General features: G+C 36.1%; 1 long non-coding RNA gene across 1 annotated transcript in view; it reads right to left on the bottom strand.

Moving 5' to 3' along the window:
• Positions 1–5153: 5153 nt before the first annotated feature.
• Positions 5154–20602, bottom strand: part of LOC136042280 (uncharacterized) — a 32073-nt gene continuing 16624 nt past the window's right edge. The window contains exon 2 of the long non-coding RNA XR_010621228.1: positions 5154–6379. This is a non-coding gene — a long non-coding RNA (uncharacterized LOC136042280). The remainder of the gene's footprint in view (positions 6380–20602) is intronic.

Below are 20602 nucleotides of genomic sequence, written 5' to 3'. Positions count from 1 at the left end.
AAAAATACTTTAGCGTAAAGAGCAAGGTATTACGAGGAGGTGAACCTCTTATATGCGTAATAATATCTGTTCGTTTTAAGTTTTAATGCTGCTCCTTACTTTCAGTTGAAAAAACTTTCCATATTTATTTTTTCTTTTTCTTTTTTAATAATGCTTGAAAATCCTGCGCCCCCTTCATTGAAATTTTATTCCCCCATGGCAAATTCCTCCACAGAAAGATCCTCCCACGTAACCCACCCCCCTCCTTAATTCCTCCCCCAAACCGAAAAAATTCCCCTGAAAACGTCTGTACATTTCCCAATAACTATTACTATATGTAAACACTGGTCAAAGTTTGTAACTTGCAGCCCCTCCCACCGGGACTGTGGGGGAGTAAGTCGTCCCCAAAGACATAGTATAAGGTTTTTTGATTATAGTGAATAAAATGGCAATCTCAGAATTTTGATTCGGTGACTTTGGGGGAAAATGTGCGTGGGAGGGGGCCTAGGTGCCCTCCATTTTTTGGTCACTTAAAAAGGGCACTAGAACTTTTAATTTCCATTATGATGAGCCCTCTTGCTACAATCTAGGACCACTGAGTCGATACGGTCATCCCTGGGAAAATAAATAAAATAAAATAAACACGCATCCGTGATCTGTCTTTTCCACACTTTTGTAGATAGGAAAGCTTGAAACTTCTACAATAGAATTTTCTGATCTGCTGAATCTGATGGTTTGATTTTCGTCAATATTCTGTGACTTTTAGGGGGTGTTTCCCCCTATTTTCTAAAATAAAGCAAATTTTCTCAGGCTCGTAACTTTAGATGGGTAAGACTAAACTTGATGAAACTTATATATATTTAAAATCACCATTAATATGCAATTCTTTTGATGTAACTATTGGTATCAAAATTCCATTTTTAAAGTTTTGGTTACTATTGAGCCGGGTCGCTCCTTACTACAGTTTGTTACCACGAACTGTTTGATAAACATCGAAGGAAAATTTCAATGATACTTCTGCTAATTATCTGCTTTCGATATCTCTCATTCCTTTCCTGCACTGCGGGCAATGGACTAGCAACTTCTTACCCGGGGGGGGGGTAGGAAGTTGTTGTTAGTCTAGAGTGGTAGCCATGGGAAATAATTTCTATACTTATAAAATCACTCCTGTATATCCTTATATCCGAAGCAGTAAGAAGAGACCAAAATGGTACAAGGGCGAGCAAATGTGGCACAATAAATGTATTATAAACGCTAGCTAAGACACATAACACACGCGGTGCATAAGACATATCGTATATCTCATCAATAATTATGAGGGGTAATAGAGTAGGCACTAGTTTTAAACTGGAAAAACTAGTTTTAAACTTTTTTTTTAACATGAAATGTATTCATGGTAATTGGTGATTCATGGTAATTGGTAATGAAATGTATTCCTGGGTACTATTAGCTGTCTTTGGTGTTGTTTCCCTTTTTTTATCAGAGGCAAAGTTGAGTTTCCTGTCTGATCTGTTTCCCGTTCTCTTTGGTATCGCTAAGTAGTATGTAATAGCAAATATATGCCCCCACCAAATTCCCATCCCCCTTAGGTTTCAAAAATACCTTATTTTGAGTACTTTATTGAAACCTGACTGGTTTTCTGAGCAACCCGATTTCCGCTGCTGATTTCCTAATCAAACTCGCCGCGACATCCCTATGCCTATAACAATAAGTGAAACGGCTTGTTTTTCAAGGGTTTCGTTGCTAATGGAGCCAGCTACGCCCTCTACTTTATTTTAATAAAAATAAAATTGCAGAATTATTATAACCGTTAGAATGTTTATTTGAAATGTTGTATCCCTAAAATTTCTTTTTTGTCACTGAAATGTGGAAATCGTTTAATTTCGTCTAACTTCTGTCTGTCCATCTGGTCAAAGATCTGAGGGTAACTTGTAGTTGATTCCTATTGAACACGACAGCAGTGATTTTTTGTTATAGCCAAGAGCAGAAGGAACCTCACAAAAACCCTTAGTTCCTCAAGATCAAGACGGAGATTAGATCATTCGGTTTCAATTGTAAGAATATTACCTTGTCCAACGGTGAGTGCAAAAAGCTGATCGTCAAAGAACATTCAGAAATACTACAGGGACGTTTCTAAGCTACCTGGAACTAGGTGATGCATTTCTTTGCAAATGATATTTTCTTTCTCGATTGTAACCTTTCTTCAGCTATGCTCGTTTTCAACTTTCAATTTTTTCTTTGTTTTTCAGTTTATAATTGGTACCAGCTGCTCTAATAGGCTGGAACAGGGTTAAAAAAAAACTTAAAAAGTTAAAAAAACTAGTTTTTTTAACTGAAAGTAAGGAGCGACATTAGAACTTAAAACGAACAGAAATTACTCCGTATATGAAATGGGTTATCCCTCCCGCAATCCCTCGCTCTTTACGCTAAAGTTTTTAATTGTTTTAAAAAGTAGAATTGTGGCAAAGAGTCAAACTTTAGCGTAAAGAGCGAGGGATTGCGGAGGGGATAACCCATTTCATATACGGAGTAATTTCTGTTCGTTTTAAGTTTTAATGTCGCTCCTTACTTTCAGTTAAAAAAACTAGTTTTTTTTTATTTAATTTCTGAACGTTTTTGAATTAATGCATGTTTGATTTTGTCTCTCCGCACATAAATTATTAAAATAAAATTTGCATATTAATTCTTTTTTTGGCTATGGCTTTCTCTTAGTTTTGATCAGACGATTTTGAGAAATAAGGGGTGAGGAAGGAGGCCTAGCTGCCCTCCGATTTTTCGGTTACTTAAAAAGGCAACTAGAGCTTTTAATTTTTAAGGAACGTTTATTATTAGTAAAAAATATACGTAACTTAAGTATTAACTTACGTTACAAACTTTTATATTCTTACATATTTATTATGTATATGAGGGGGTTTGTCCCCTCGTTAATACCTCGCTCTTTACAATAAATCTTAATTTTTGTCCCAATTCTTTAAGAATGACCCCTGAATCAGAAAGGCCGTAGAATAAATAGTTGAAATTACTAAAAATACTTTAGCATAAAGAGCGAAGTATTTATCTCCTCCTAAATACCTCGCTCTTTATGCTAAAGTATTTTTAGAACCCCTCATATGCGTAATAATCTCTGTTCGTTTTAAGTTTTAATGCTACTCCTTACTTCCAATTGAAAAAACTTTTTCATGTTTATTTTTTCATTGTTTTTTTTTATAGTAATGCTAGAAAATCCTGCACCCTTTTCATTGAATTTCTCTTCCCCCATGACATATTCCTCCAAGGAAAGATCCTCCCACATAGCCCAATCCCCACAACCCCACCCCCAAACGAAAAAAATCCCCCTGAAAACGTCTGTACACTTCCCAATAACCATTACTGTATGTAAACACTGGTCAAAGTTTGTAACTTGCAGCCCCTCCCACAGGGACTCTGGAGGAGTAAGTGATCCCCAAAGACATAGTTATTATGGTTTTCGACTACGCGGAACAAAATGGCAAACTCAAAATTTTGATCTGTTGACTTTGGGAATAATGAGCGTGGGAGGGGGCCTAGCTGCCCTCCAATTTTTTTGGTCACTTAAAAAGGGCACTAGAACTTTTCATTTCCATTAGAATGAGCCCTCTTGCGACATTCTAGGACCACTTGGTGGATACGATGACCCCTGGGGAAAGAAAAAAAAACAAAAAAAAAAACAAATAAAGACGCATCCGTGATCTGTCTTATGGCAAAAAATATGAAATTCCACATTTTTGTAGATAGGAGCTTGAAATTTTTGCCATGAGATTCTCTGATACGCTGAATGCAATGGTGTGATTTTCGTTAAGATTCTATGACTTTTAGGGAGTGTTTCCCCCAATTTTCCAAAATAAGGCAAATTTTCTCAGGCCCTTAACTTTTGAAAACAAAGACTAAATTTGATGAAACTTATATATTTAAAATCAGCATGAAAATCCGATTCTTTTGATGTATCTCTTAGCATCAAAATTCCGTTTTTTAGAGTTTCGTTTACTATTGAGCCGGGTCGCTTCCATACATACAGTTCGTTACCACGAAGTGTTTGATTTTGAACAAAATGGCTATCTAAAAATTTTGATTCGATAACTTTGGGGGAGGGAACCTTTAGGGAGTGGGGGGGGGGGCTATTTGCCCTCCAATATTTTCGGTCACTTAACAAAGGCACTAGCAAATTTAATTTCCGTTCAAATGAGTCATTAAACTTCTTTCTATGATATTCTGGTCATTCGCTAGCCCTGGTGAAAAAGAAAAGAAAAAAGGAGACACAAATGTGCTATTCATGCAAAAAAAGGGATTTTTCTTCGTGTTCAGTGTGGAGGACTATAATTGTCCTACTGCAGATTTTCGACAATTCAGATTGCAATGGTGTACTTTTATTTGATTCTGACGTCATTTTCAAGGGATTTCAGGCTCTTTCTCGAAATCACCAAATTTCTTTTCACAATAAACTTTTATTTTTAAGATTAACAGTAAGATTAACAGTAGTTTTCCTGACTCAGTGTCAGACGGCAATTTCTTTTCACTAGGTACTTTTTTTAACAACGCTTTTTTCAACTTTTGGTTACTATGGGCTGTAATTCGCTCTTTACTAGGTTGCAGCTACCGCTGCAATTACGAACATTAAAAAAATTAGATATAGATCTTTAATTCTTTGTTTTGATATTGAATTAGATTTCCTTCGTTTTTGAAAATTAAACTTAGTAGCAGTTAAAAAAGGTGCACAAGGCGAGTAGCTTCGGCACAAAAGGTTAACTAAGCAGCTCAGCATATCCAGACATAGATAAATCCCTCAGAAGCCAAATTGATCAGATCCATAAAACAAAAACCAAGAAAATTAAAAAAGAAAAGAAACTTTGCTGGTTTTACTTAAAAATACCAACTAACAGGAGGTGGATTATATTTAAGTGTGAAATTAGATGATCAGACTTAAGAAACTTATTTTGAAAACAATTGGCCTATGTAATTTTTTTTTTTTTGAATTTTTTATATCCATTCACATTTTAGAAAATATCATTGTAACCGTACAGAAGTTAAGAGTCAATCAAGTTAAATTACTCTAAAATATAAAATTAGACTTAATTCATTTCGCATCTACCAAAAACAAGTTAATTTCACAGAAAAAAAAAATAAATCTAGATATTCGTTTATAAAAAACTAGCAGATGATACACTTGGACGAATTTATAACGTAATTAATAGTATAAAAATCTATAAGGTAATTGATAAAGTTGCTCCAATATATGGCCACAAAATCTGCCAATAAACACCGGAAACCTTGTATCTGCGACATTTGCGAAAAATACTTCAAGCCGTTTCTATGTAGTGAACTTTAAAACAAAATATGGCTATCCAGGAAGTGCTATGATTGGTATCATAATTCCAATATTATCATTGAACTGAAAGTGTTCAGCCAAGAGAATCTCATATCTGGATTATATGTCTACAGTCTTATAGAACTTTTCTTCTTTCGCTAATGACTTCTTTAAAATATCGAAACGAAATGTCAACTGTTCACCGGCAATATATTGTTTGAAAGGGGGAGGGGTAGCAAGGAGTCCAGCGAAGTAAGTATCTGGAGGAGAGGGCCCGCTATCTAAAATATTTCTCATGTCCAAAATATATCAAATCGTACGTTCTTATATACGTTTTTATCAATGCACGTTCTTATAATCTTATGATTTCCTTTACAATCGGGGACAAGGAAGGGGCTAAATCCTCCAGAAAGATTCCTTATCTACACCGCTGGTAACAATGGGTAAAACTGACTGTAATGTTAAAATCACACAACAACATATTACTTCTCATGAAATCAGCTGGATAGCGATATATTAGCCCTCTGATACATCAACACGTTTGGCCCTCTTTGGGCAACAGGTTGTAGCTTGGCAGAATAGGGCTGCACTTATTGTTGAAAAAACTAGTGACACTAAACCTAGCCCCAAAATGACTGAATTGATGCAATTTCCTGCAATTTCACCAGTGAAATCGTATCTAAAAATAACTTCGTAAAATGCGTATAACTCAGTATAGTTATAGTTAACATCACAGAAACAGCAACCAGAATTACAGCTACTATAGTATATAAAACTGCTGTCAAAATCGGTTGTGGTAGTATTTCCTTCGCATATCTGTAAAGGGTCTTCAGATAAAATATATTTTGTCATATTGCTACTATGTAAATATACCCCCGTTGTTCCCCATGTGATAGGGACAAGAGAAAATATGATTGATATTATAGCGAACGCCAGATGAGTCGAAAATAAACAATGTGAGGGGTTTTTAGCAGCAGCAACACCAATACTTCCTGTGATTATACAAGCTAAGCCAGACGGTATGCCAGAGCTGATGAATGATATTCCAAATTTGCATGTACTGAGCATCCAATCTAATGGCTGTAAAAGAATTTTGTTTTAATTTGAAAGAAAGGCCCAGTTCTTTCGACACATATTTTTATAGTTATCAAGAACCTAATCTACATACTTCACAGAGAGTGTCAGGGATTGAGTATGATTGGGTTTGAATATATATCCCTACTTTCATCCTAAATACAATATGAAAGAGAAAATGTAATATATTTCAAAAATGAAGCCAAATTGTGTAGTTTTATATGCGTCACGGGTAGTATTTGCTAAATATTAGTAAAACGAATTCATAATTAATTTGTACCCAAGCCACGGCTGATCTCCCTAACCTTCTGTGAGATACCGACACCTATTCAAGCTATACCTGTAATTTAATAAAAAAAACTAGTTTTTTAAACTGAAAGTAAGGAGCGACATTAAAACTTAAAACGAACAGAAATTACTCCGAATATGAAATGGGTTGTCCCCTCCGCAATCCCTCGCTCTTTACGCTAAAGTTTTTAATTATTTTAAAAAGTAGAATTGTGGCAAAGAATCAAACTTTAGCGTAAAGACCAAGGGATTGCGGAGGGGACAACCCGTATCATATACGGAGTAATTTCTGTTCGTTTTAAGTTTTAATATCGCTCCTTACTTTCAGTTTAAAAAACTAGTTTTTTTTATTTAATTTCTGAACGTTTTTGAATTAATGCATTTTTGATTTTGTCTCTCCGCACATTAATTATTAAAGTGAAATTTGCATATGAATTTTTTTTTTGGCTAAACGGCTTTCTCTTAGTTTTGATCAGACGATTTTGAGAAATAAGGGGTGGGGAAGGAGGCCTAGTTGCCCCCCAATCTTTCGGTTACTTAAAAGGGCAACTAGAACTTTTAATTTTTAACGAACGTTTTTATTAGTAAAAAATATACGTAACTTAAGAATTAACTTACGTAACAAACTTTTATACTCTTATATTTTTTATTATGTATATGAGGGGGTTTGTCCCCTCGTTAATACCTCGCCTTTTACACTAAATCTTAAGTTTTGTCCCAATTCCTTAAGAATGACCCCTGAATCAGAAAGGCCGTGGAATAAATAGTTGAAATTACTAAAAATACTTTAGCATAAAGAGCAAGGTATTTATCTCCTCCTAAATACCTCGCTCTTTATGCTAAAGTATTTTTAGAACCCCTCATATTCGTAATAATCTCTGTTCGTTTTAAGTTTTAATGCTACTCCTTACTTTCAGTTGAAAAACTTTTTCGTGTTTATTTTTTCATTGTTTTTTTTATAGTAATGCTAGAGAATCCCGCGCCCTTTTCATTGAATTTCTCTTCCCCCATGACATATTCCTCCAAGAAAAGATCCTCCCACATAGCCCCCTCCCCTCAACCCCACCCCAAACCAAAAAAATCTCCCTGAAAACGTCTGTACACTTCCCAATAACCATTACTGTATGTAAACACTGGACAAAGTTTGTAACTTGCAGCCCCTCCCCCAGGGACTGTGGGGGAGTGAATCATTCCAAAGACATAGTCAATATGGTTTTCGACTATGCGGAACAAAATGGTTATCTCAAAATTTAGATCTGTTGACCTTGGGAAAAACATGAGCGTGGGAGGGGGCCTAGGTGCCCTCCAATTTTTTTGGCCACTTAAAAAGGGCACTAGAACTTTTCATTTCCGTTAGAATGAGCCCTCTTGCGAGATTATACGACCACTTGGTCGATACGATGACCCCTGGGAAAAAAAAAAAAAAACAAAAACAAATAAACACGCACCCGTGATCTGTCTTCTGGCAAAAAATACGAAATTCCACATTTTTGTAGATAGGAGCTTGAAATTTTTGCTATAGGGTTCTTGATACGCTGAATGCGATGGTGTGATTTTCGTTAAGATTCTTTGACTTTTACGGGGTGTTTCCCCCTATTTTCCAAAATAAGGCAAATTTTCTCAGGCTCGTAACTTTTGATGACAAAGATTAAATTTGATGAAACTTATATATTTAGAATCAGCATAAAAATTCGATTCTTTTGATGTATCTTTTAGCATCAAAATTCCGTTTTTTAGAGTTTCGTTTACTATTGAGCCGGGTCGCTCCTTACTACAGTTCGTTACCACGAACTGTTTGATTTAATTTTCTCATCAAAATGTCAAAATTATTTATATGAGTTTATAGGAGTAAAATTATCGTTTATAAATGTTTTACAGTTATCAAAAGCTGCCACAGATAGTATACAGAAGGTATGGCTAGAACGAAGCTAGAACTTTAAATTTGGAGGAGGGGGGGGCATAAAGAATGTGTCGACAAAATCGTCTAGTGTGCCGACAAATACAGACACACAAACTAAATTGAGACACCAAAGGCCCAAAGCTCCAAGGCATCGGTATGCAGTCCCAGTATCTTGGGAGCTTTTGGGAGGGGAGTCTCCCTGTTCGCCCTCCCTTAGCTGCTCCCTTTGATAGGGGGTTTACCATGATGTAAAACTGAGAAGGAATTTAAAATCTCGTTAAAACTGGAGCAACATTATTCTTTCAACCCAGCTACGATGCATATTTCAGTTCACAGTAACAAATGAAAGGACTATAATAACAAAAATTCATGAATATAGCCAAGGGTTGTACCAAGTTAGAAGAGGAGAGGAGGGAGGCTGAAAATCAGTCAAACTGGAATTGACCCTGAAAAACATATTACATAAAGTTTACTTGACGAAATTAAGTAATAGTATTGTTACTGTAGCATTTAATCCAGAACATTGCTATTGTAGTGTTTAGTTTAGAAGAGAAAATGAGCTGTAGGCCTACTGTTACCAAATAGAATGTAGTGAATCCTAGAATCGCATTCAGACACAAATTTAGCTCCTCCCATGGAGGACTAATTGTAAAAGCACTGGGTTTTGTAACGAGAAGTGGTTAAAAAAGAAACCCAATAAGCCAAACGGAATATCAGTTACCTCGATTCTGGGCCTGTATGTAAGGATTCCTACTCCCTTTCAACTCCAACTCCCCCCAACGTCATCTGATCTGGTCGAGATTTAAAATACTATCTCTGAGACACGATGTCCTTCTAAACATCAAATTTCATTAAGATCCGATCACCCGTTCGTAATTCAAAAATACGTCATTTTTTCTATTTTTTCCAAATTAACCGGCAAATACCAAGTGCCATAAAAACCAATCGTTACTTAGAAATGAATCGAAATTTCAAAAAAAGATATTTTATTGTCTAGGTACGATAAATGGTTTATTAAACTAAGTTTGTTTTCATTTCAAAAATTTTGGGAAGAAATACCTATATTCTCCTACAGAACCGTTTTTCTTTCCTCCTCTTTGGATGCACAATCAAACAGTTCGTGGTAACGAACGTTTGACTCTTTGCCACAATTCTGCTTTTTAAAATAATCAAAAGCATTAGCGTAAAGAGCGAGGGATTGCGGAGGGGACAACCCATTTCATACACGGAGTAATTTCTGTTCGTTTTAAGTTTTAATGTCGCTCCTTACTTTCAGTTATAAAAACTCGTTTTTTTATGTCAAATTACATAAGGAGAAAATATTACACTGAAATCGTCAAGTAAATAACGTGAAAAAGTAAGTTTAATAAGAAGTAATCCTTCTTTTAATATACAACTTTGAGTAGTTCCAGAACCGCATGCCTGCACTTCTCCAACCGCTAATTGGCAAGGGGTTGGGGCCGAGGGTGTAATTTTCTATGGAACAGAGGGGGAAACTGCTTTTCCCAGACCTCAGTTTTTCTCCAGACCCCAGTTTAGCCCCCCCCCCCTCCTGAAATGTATTTTCTCCAAAAATGTTGTCAAAATTAAGATAAGCTTGTGTAATTCAAGCATCCACTGAAACGGGTCGATTTTCTTTAGCATATCTTCACCTTGTTTGTAACTACATGGCTCGTTTTTCAGTTTTCTCTGTCATTTTCACTTGATTTGAGAACGTTCTGGTAGGTCACTAGCCCCAGCTTTTTCATTTCAGACATGGCAGCAAAAGTGCCGTTTCTAGTGCCATGGGGAACTTGATGATGATGGAATTTACAGAAAGGACATAGATATGAGCAATATCTTTTATATGAGCTATTACAAATCTGTCTAAGATACCAGCAATAACAATATGCCCATACCGATACGCGTGATGGCGATATGCGCGATACAAATACAGCGTACAATCCTTACCTCAGGGACTATGGAGTATCATTTAATCACCTAAAGCATAGAGCGTGCACCTTTGAACTATTTTGAACCAAATGGCTATCTAAAAATGTTGATTGGATAACTGTGGGGGAGAGGGCCCTTAGGGAGGGATGTTAGTTACCCTCCAATCTTTTCGGTCACCTAAAAAAGGCACTAGCAAATTTAATTTCCGTTCAAATAGGCCATTAAACTTCTCTCTATGATGTTCTGGTCATTCGCTAGCCCTGATGAAAAGAAGAAGAAAAATATAAGACACATCAGTGCTACCCATGCAAAAAGTGATTTTCGTTGGTGTTCAAGGTGGAGGAATACAATTGTCCTACTAAAGATTTTCGACCCATTTTGGTATACTTTTATTTCGATCTGACGCCATTTTCAAGGTGTTTCAGGCTCTTTTTCAAAATCATCATAAATTTCTTTTCGCAATAAACTTTTACTTTTAAGATTAACCAAAACAACAGTTAACATTCCTTATTCAGTGTCAGACGGCAATTTCTTTTCAATAGGCAGTTTCTTAGCAGCACATTTTTCAGCTTTTGGTTACTATTGGCTGTGGCTCGCTCTTTATTAGGTTGCAGCTGCTGCTGCAACCGTGAGTTTTTTTTTAAACAAGATGTAGATCTTTAATTCTTTGTTTTAATATTGAAATATATTTCCTTTATTTTTAAAGGTTAAATTTAGAAGTAATTAAGAAAGTAGTTCCAGGTGAGTAGCTTCGGCACAAAAGGTTAACTAAGCAGACAGCTTTGCATGTCCAGACATTTTTGTGGCAAATTTTGCTAATTCAACGTAAATGCACCTTTAGGCTTAGGGAGCTATTTGACCTGTCCCTAAATAGAAAAGCCACTCATTACTTTTAGATGAATCGAAATTTCCAAAAAAAAGATAATTTCTTGTGTAGGTAGGATAAATGGTTTTATAAAATAATTTTTTTTTTACTAAAAAACATGATATAAATCTTTAATTTTTTGTTTTAATATTGAAATAGATTTCCTGCCCGAGACATGCATTAAAAATGAGTCTAAAAAATGACTGAAAAAAAAAAACACAAGATACCGATACCGATACGCCCGATAAGATATATGTGATACGAATATGCCCGATACCGATACTGCAATATAAATACATACGATATCACGTCTAGCCCTTTTCCAGGGACAATAGAGGGTCATATCATAATCAGAACCATATTTATTGGACCTTTGAACTATGTTAAACAAAATGGCTGTCTCAAAGTTTTTATAGGACGACTTTGGCAGGAGGGGGCCTTCAGGGGGGTCTAGCTGCCTTCCAATCTTGTCAGTCACTTAAAAAAGGACTAGAAAATTTAATTTCCGTTCAAATGAACTATTAAACATCTCTCTATGATGTTCTGGTCATTCGCTAGCCCTGGTGAAAAAAAGAAAATAAAAGGAGACCCATCAGAGCTACCCATGCAAAAAAAGTATTTTTTTTTTGTGTTCTAGGTCAAGCGCTGTAATTGTCCTACTTAAGGTTTCCGACCATACTCATCACAATGGTGCGCTTTTTATTTCCATCGGCTGCTATTTTCAAGGGGTTTCAGGCTCTTTTTCATGATCACCATAAATCGTTTTTCGCTGTAGACTTTCACTTTTAAGATTAACCAAAATAATAGTTACCATTCTTGATTCAGTGTGAGATGGGAATTCGTTTTCACTTGTTTTTAAAAAATGTGTTTTTCAACTTTCGCTTACAATGGGCTGCGGTTCGCTCTTTACTAGGTTGTAGCTACTGCTGCAACCATGATAAGGTTTGCCGAAAAGTATGTCATACATTGCTGACAAAAAATCGGCAGCGATGATTCTATTCAAGTTAAAAGAACAAGTCAAGTTAAAAGTTTTTTTGAGGGAGGTAAAAAGCGAAATTGAAACTTAAAACGAACAAAAAAATTACTTCAAAGCTTATCTAACAAATATCAATAAAAGAAGTTCAAATAAATCAACTGGTGATATTTCCCTATTTAAATATTACACCCTCTTTACACCCTCATTACTGTATCAAATAAAATGTTTCTTGTCTTATCCTATACAGGCTTAAAAAAGATCATGTCACTTTTCAGGGGCAGATCGCCATCCATGACTAAAGAATATAAACTTTTAAAGTCGGTTTTGGACAGGCAGTCAGCACATTAATCTTGTCTGAAAGCCCGATATGAGGCACTTGCCTAATCAGTTTGTTATTGAACTGAAGGTATACGAAAAGAAGCAAAATGGTAAGCTATTGTGTAACCTTGTAAATGGGAATTAAAAGGAACATATAGGTATGTTTTTTACATTTATTTGATGCTTGTGTTTTATTGTTCTGAAAAAACAAAAAATCGCTAAATTTCAGAGGTAAAATATAATGCATTTATGCTTATTGTAAAATATAACAGTAGACGATCGTGTGGCAAAAAATAGAATATAGTAAAAACATGAAACATTATAAAATGAACAATTGAGTCGTTGTTTTTCTCCTTTTTGTAAGGTGAAAGTGCATCAAAGAGCTAGGTGAAATAGAAAGGAAGAGCTGGATAGAAAGAAAGAGGGAAACTGGTTGACAGATAGAGAGAAAGAGAGAGAGAGGGAGGAGAGAATATGAAACATGGAATGAAAACTATTTCTCCTTTTTAGATTGCACAGTCAAATGAGAGACTACGAAAGAGAATGGAAAATAAAAAATTTATGCAGCTGAAGCCACCAAGTATATTTTAGAAATTCCAAAAGAGACGTTGTCTGATTCATCCTGTGGTACTGGAGACAGAATTGAAGATCCAGACTTTTCAGCTTTGGAGGAATTTTTGATGACCATGGGTCTGTATTAACATCTACACTAAACAACAGCCCCTTCCTTTTGATGCTGAATAGCATGCCAATTATCCCTTTTGAGAGTAAATCGGGAGAGTAAATTAAAGGGGAAAAGTTCCAAAAGAGGAAAAGACGAGAAAACAAAACAAGAAAAGTCAAAAAAGAGTGTAGATTACAAAAGTAAAGTATGTTGCTTGCTTCCTCCTAGCGCTGGAATAAGGAACTGTCACTACATTTCTGCTCAATAAATCTGTATAAATGTAAGTGAGAACTTTAGGAAATTGAACAGCACATGAGTCAAAGGGGTCGCCAAGTCTAACCCCTCGCCTATTTGAACGGAGATTCCAGTGATGAGGACATTTACTTCACTTATTCCAATGGACCCAAAACTGAGCTTTAATCCGCAAGTATAAAGTAGCCGACCCAGGAAAAAAAATTCTCAAAACTTATTTCGTTACATTAAAGTAAAAACAGTTTCGGTCCGTGTTACCCACCTCTTAAGACTTGTTTTATTGAGAAAGCCCTATTGCGATTCATTTCTCGCCTTTTATGTTTTACTATTGAAGAATGTTAACTCTGGTCAACTAAAAAGCAATATATAAATCTTTCTGGCTTTATTAAGAAATTAAGAACTTAATACTGTAGCAAGCTCTTATCAATAAATGTTTTTCTGAGGGAAGTAAAGAGCGATGCTGGAACTTAAAATGAAGAAAATTATCAATTCATGGTCTATCTAATATACATCAATAAAAGCAGTAGAAATAAACCAACTGATGACATTTCCCTATGTTTGTAAGATTTTAGAAAACTGGGGCTTTACTGAAAATACAAAATATTCTAGGAGTTTAGGCACAGTAAAAGTAAACCATTTAAGGACACTTTTACTCTATAGAAATAAAGCATTTTATGAACATTTCATGATTATTTAGTAGACAAGTTCGAGGTAAAGCCATCTTGATAGTATTAGGACTATACACTAGCTTTAGAATTTGTATCATAGCTTGAAATTCTCCGTTGTATTGAGATAATAGCCAGATTTCCAGATTTAATATTATGCTTTATTTGTTCTTCATTCGAAAATACTAAAGCGTCTTTTTTGTATACAATTCAAGGTAATTTTAATTTTATACTAAAAGCTACTGACATCAGAGCTGGTTTAAAACTACAAAAAAGTGTTATAGATTCATTCGTTGCTGTGACTTTACGCACTTATTATTGACTCCTAAATCAATACCCTTTTTCTGTTGCGAGAGCAACACTTTGGTTTTGTCCCGGTTTTTTTTTTCCTATGCCGCCGATGTCGGCTTTTTCCTGGAAACTGGTAAGAGTCTAACCTGTGCGGTTTTTACGGAAAGTGTGGACCTCAGGCTGGATTGATGAATCTGGTATTGCATTTTGGAAAGCTCCGCAGAACTCTTGCCTGGGGCCAGAAAGGATGGTTTTTGCTTGTCCACGAGCCAGAGCCTATGGTGTGCGAAGTGAAGTGGAGTTATGTAGCCTATGTCAGAGAGGAGTATCTGAAGTTGTGCAGCCAAGCTTTCGTTTCATCAAACCATGTCTCTGCTTTTTAGTGGAAAGCTCCGTTCTAGCAGGCAGGCACCACTTTCAAATTAAAGATGGACTAAAATCTATAAGTGTTAAATATATGCAGCAGTTACCCGGCCCCACAGCCAATATATCTTCTTTGAGTGATAAATAGAAAAATTTACAGAAGCAAAAAGCGGCATTTTCCCACGGGTCCGAAAGTGCTGCCGTGATTTTGGCTGGGTTTATCATTTGTTTTTTCGGACTTGGGATTGAGGTAGAGAAATGTTATCAGATGTACCTCTTAAACTTTAAAACTTCTGTCATTGCTAAGGAAATTGGAGCTTATCCTTTGCTCCTTTCTAAGTAGTGACTTTAGAAAGTTGGCCTACGGTAAAAAAATCAACTTTTGAACTAAGACAGATAGAATTTTTTTTGACGGCAATCGATAGCTCTTGATGAGCTGATCAAAGTATATGTCATCTATTTTTTGATACAAAAATTCCTTCATGAAATATACTAGTATGAAAGTTTCAAGGGGTTGACAACTTCAGTAGTAGGGTACACACTGAAACCAAAAATAAGCCGATACCAATTGTGAGACATGTAGGGGACTTGCAAGGAAAGGTCGGCTGTTAGCTAATAATCATTTTCGGCAGTGAGGGGTTTGCAAATTTTGCTATTTGGTGTACCTATTATTTGTTTACAGTGTGTTTGATGATAAGACCGAGTTGGTTCCAGTGGTAAGACATGTAGGGGACTTGTTAGTAATAATCGTCTGTTAGGCTACCATCATCTTTAGTGAAGAGGGGTTTGTGACTGCTGACCCACATATCGGCAGCGGCGATGTTACTCAAAGACCGAACAAAGAATAGAGGCCATTTTCTGCAAAATTGCATTGTTAAGCCAGAGCCCAGCAAAAAAAAAATTAAATTTAGCAAAGAAAGCTGTTATCATCATTCTAGCCTAGACAGACACGTACGCAGGAATTTTTTCGGGGGGGGGCCAAAACCTTCGAAACAGCAGATATAAAGTAGCACTTTTTTTTATTTAGTAACTAAATAAATGCAAAAAGCACGTTTATCGGAAAATACAGATTAACTTTAATCTGTAGTATTGTAGCCGATGGGGGGAAGAGGACTGAAGCCTCAAAAGTATGTTCAGGCTCAGGTTATGTTCATAGCGATTTAGAACCAGTGATTAATATATTATATCCCACTGAAAGGGAAATTTTAGGGTTAGCAATGCAATATGGGTGCTGTGGAGGGTAGTTCTTCTATTGCGAAAACGTCGATTTTAATGAAAAAAGATAGTTTCCAAAATAGATCCATTAAAAACTGTACTTTATCCTGAAAGGGTGGGGGGGAATAAACGCCCCAATATCAAGGATAATTCTATTTTACCTTGGAAAGCAAACTCTCTTTACAAAAAAAATAAATAAATAACAGTACAATCGCTAATTCCTTCAAAGAGGGTAAAAAGTTAGACAGAAAATGGGTTAATAATTGGGCAGTGACTTGACCGGATAATTGCATGCTGTAAAACCCCCAAAAAAGGCTTCACACATGCATCTAGATTCTTAATAAATGTCCTACTTTTGCCAGAAATCCCAAGAAACCATGGGGAAATTAAACATTTCACAAAATTTCAGGGGGGGCGAAGACCCCCCCCCCCCTGCGTACGTGCCAGAGCGTATATTATACAAAAGTAGAAAAAGAAGTAGGCTAAACTCTGAAAATTCGAATATGATTTTTAAATAAAGAAAATTGACAATTCCGGCTTAATATGACAATTCCGGCTTAATAATCCCGCCTGACGGCGAAATTTTTACAGAATCTGACTTCTGTTTTTTTTCTTTTATCGGTATTGTACCATATTACACCCTTATATTCTACATGAGATGGAGAAGATTGAAACATCTGTTTCTTTTCTTTTATGGCACTTGGCTGGCATGTACGCAGGGGGGGAGGGGAGGCCTTCGGCCCCCCTAAAATTTTTGAAATGTTTAATTTCCCCATGGTTTCTTGGGATTTCTGGCAAAAGTAGGACATTTACTAAGAATCTAGATACATGTGTGAAGCCTTTTTTTTGGGATTTTACAGCATGCAATTATCCGGTCAAATCACCGCCCAATTATTAACCCATTTTCTGTCTAAATTTTTACCCCCTTTGAAGTAATTAGCGATTGTACTGTTATTTTTTTTTTGTAAAGAGAGTTAGCTTTCCACAGCAAAATAGAAATATTCTTGATATTCGGGCGTTTATCCTCCTTTTTCAGAATAAAGTAAAGCTTTTAATGGATCAATTTTAGAAACTATCATTTTTCATTAAAATCGACGTTTTCGCAATAGAAGAATTACCCCCCACAGCACCCATATTCCACTGTTAACCCTAATATCTCCCTATCAGTGGTATATAAAAGATTAATAACTAGTTTTAAATCGCTATGAACCTGAGTCTAAAACGTGCTTTTGAGGCTTCAGTCTTCTTCCCCCCATCGGCTACAATACTACAGCTTAAAGTTAATCTGTATTTTCCGATATACGTGCTTTTTGCATTTATTTAGTTACTAAATAAAAAAAAGTGCTACTTTATTTCTGCTGTTTTGAAGGTTTTGGCCCTCCCTAAAAAAAATCCTGCGTACGTGCCTGGCACTTGGTATTTACCAAGTGACATAATAGCGATCGCAAATTCTGTTGGTTTGTCGGTACCGGTTTTGCTAGTTTAGGCACTTCCAGATAAGCTAGGACGATGAAATTTGGCAGGATTATCAGGGACCAGACCAGATTAAATTAGAAATAGTCGCGTCCCCGATTTGACCATTTGAGCTTAGAGTGGAGGGATTGGAATAAAACGTGGTTGGAAAAATAAGCACAAATCCTAGATACGTGATTGACATAACCGGAACAGATCTGCTCTTTTAGGGGGAGTTGGGGGGAGGGTTAATTTTGAAAAATTAAAAAAATGAGGTATTTTTAACTTACGAAGGAGTGATCGGATCTTAATGAAATTTCATATTTGGAAGGACCTCGTAACTCATATCTCTTGTTTTAAATCCTGACCGGATCCAGTGTCGTTTGGGGGAGTTGGGAGGGGGACAGGAAATCTTGTAAAAGGCTTAGAGTGGTGAAATCAGAATGAAACTTGGTGGGAAGAATAAGCACAAGTCCAAGATTCGTGACTTACATAACCAGACCAGATCCGCTCTCTTTGGAGGAGTTTTGGGGGGGGGTTATTTTGTAAAATTAGAAAAAATTAGGTATTTGTAAATTACGAACAGGTGATCGGATCTTAATGAAATTTGATATTTAGAAGAATATTTAGAAGGTGCTTCAGAGCTCATATCTTAGATCCCGACCAGATCCGATGACACTGGGACAGTTGGAGGGGGAAACCGGAAATATTGGAAAACGTGATAATTGAGGTATCTTTATCTCACAAATGGGTGGTCGGATCTTAATAAAACTTGATATATAGAAAGACCTTATGTCTCAGATGCTCCATTTTCAATTCGAATTGGATCTAAGGACATAGGCAGTTGGAGGAAGGGGGGGGGGGAAACAAAAATCTTGGAAACCGGAAATCTTGGAAACCGGAAATCTTGGAAAACGCTCAGAGTGGAGAGATCGGGATGAAACTTGATGGAAAGAATAAGTACAAGTTCTAGATATGTGATTGACATAATTAGAATGGATCCACTCTCTTTTGGGGAGTTGGAGGGGGGGGGGGGGTTAATTCGGAAAAATTAAAAAAATGAGGTATTTTTAACTAAAGAATGGGTGACCGGATCTTAATTAAATTTGATTTTTAGAAGGAAATCCTCTCTCAGAGGTCTTATTTTAAATCTCGACCAGATCTGGTGACGTTGGGGGGAGTTGAAGGGGGAAACTGGAAATCTTGGAAAACCCTTGGAGTGGAGAGATCGGGATGAAACTTGGTGGGTAGAATAAACAAATGTCGTAGATACGTGATTGACGTAACCGGACTGAATGCGCTCTCGTTGAGGGAGTTAGGGGGGTCCAGTGCTTTGGTGAGTTTGGTGCTTCTGGTTGTACTAGGACGATGAAAATTGGTAGGCGTGTCAGGGACCTCCACAAATTGACTTGATAAAATCGTTATACCCAATTCGACAATCTTGGGGGCTGAAGGGAGGAGAAAATTTAGAAAAAATGAGGTATTTTTAAAATACGAGTGGGTGATCGGATCTTAATGAATTTTGATATTTAGAAGGACCTCGTGTCTCAGAGCTCTTATTTTAAATCCCGATCGACATTAAGCCTCTGATTTTACTTTTAAATCAGTCTATTGATTCTTAGAATTTTGCTAGAGCTCATGCCATATGAGCTCTTGGCTCTGTCGACCGCGTCACAAGTGCCGTATGAGCTCTTGTTTTTTTTTACCAAAACAAATCCAAGGTTTTCGACTTTTCTTTGAATAAATAATTGTATATGTGCAAGGCTAGTTATTTTTGGGCAATTGCCCTCAATAGCTCTGTCCTAAATAAAATATTTCTTGTCTTAACCCTATAGAAGCATAAAAAAGAATACGTCACTCTTTTGTGATAATTTGCCATCTATGACAAGAAAATCTAAGCCTTTAACATTGGTTTTGGATAGAAAAAAAGAGGCTGCAATACATAAAAGATTTCTGAATGAAGTAAGACTTTTTTTTAACGATTTCTGAAAGAAGAAAAATAGTAAGCAGTGTTTAACCTTGTAAATGGGAATTGAAAGGAAAAGATTGACAATTCCTTGTGCCCTTTTCTGCATTCAGCTGTTATTTATGTTTTATGGTGCTACAAAAAATTTTCACTTATATTTTTAGCCAGGTTCCTAACTTTTTTCCCTAAGACACCATGAGCAACTTCAAAATTATTATCTTCCTAAAATTATTCCATCCATCTCCTACATTATCGTATTTTAAACTCTTCAGTTTAGTGTTCAACTGTTCCAGGAAAACTTCTCTCAAATTCTCATCCTGGAGTCTACTAACGTCACAACTTCCCCGGAGATAGTTACCCTTCCGAAGTTTCAGCTTCAAATTAACCCTAGATACAACTAGATGGTTATCTTTACTTTTAATATCAATAACAGCATCTGTATTGATCCTAATATTTTGTACTGATCCTACCATTCTTCGATTTACGGTAACATAATCAATAAGGTTTATTGTCTTATCATCACGTGAATAACATGCTAACTTATTAACCAAACCAAACAACGGTCCCTTCCTTTTGGGGGTGAATAGTATGGAAGCTAGAAAAAAGGCTACAGACAATGTTTTGGACAATTGACCCTGTTACAGCCATTAGGAGCAGCTTTTGGCAATTATAAACAAAAAAAAAACAAGAAAAAGTCAAAGTTGTAAAAGAATATAGCAGAAAAATTTGCAACAGAGAAGGGAAAAATCATTTAAAGAGAAGTGCATCACCTAGTTCTAGGTAGCTTAGAAACTTCCCTGCAGTATTTCTGAAAGTTCTTTGACAATCAGCTTCTTGAACTTACCGTTGAACAAAGCTATATTTTTGCGCATTAAATTGAATGATTCATCACACTCTTCAGGAGCTAAAGATTTTTGTGGGAGTCCTTCTGCTCTTGGCTGAGATAAAAAAAAAAAATCCTAAATATTGTGTGCAATTGGAAGCAGCAAAATGTAGCCCTGAAATTTTGGCAGGATGAAAAGACAGAGGTTGGACAAAAATAAACGATTTCCTCATTTCAGTGATAATAATAAAACTAAAAA

This window comes from Artemia franciscana, chromosome 2, assembly GCF_032884065.1.
Source record: "Artemia franciscana chromosome 2, ASM3288406v1, whole genome shotgun sequence".
NCBI lineage: Eukaryota > Metazoa > Arthropoda > Branchiopoda > Anostraca > Artemiidae > Artemia > Artemia franciscana.
The sequence above is the reverse complement of the archived record's forward strand: the minus strand, read 5'-3'. Positions and strand labels throughout refer to the sequence as shown.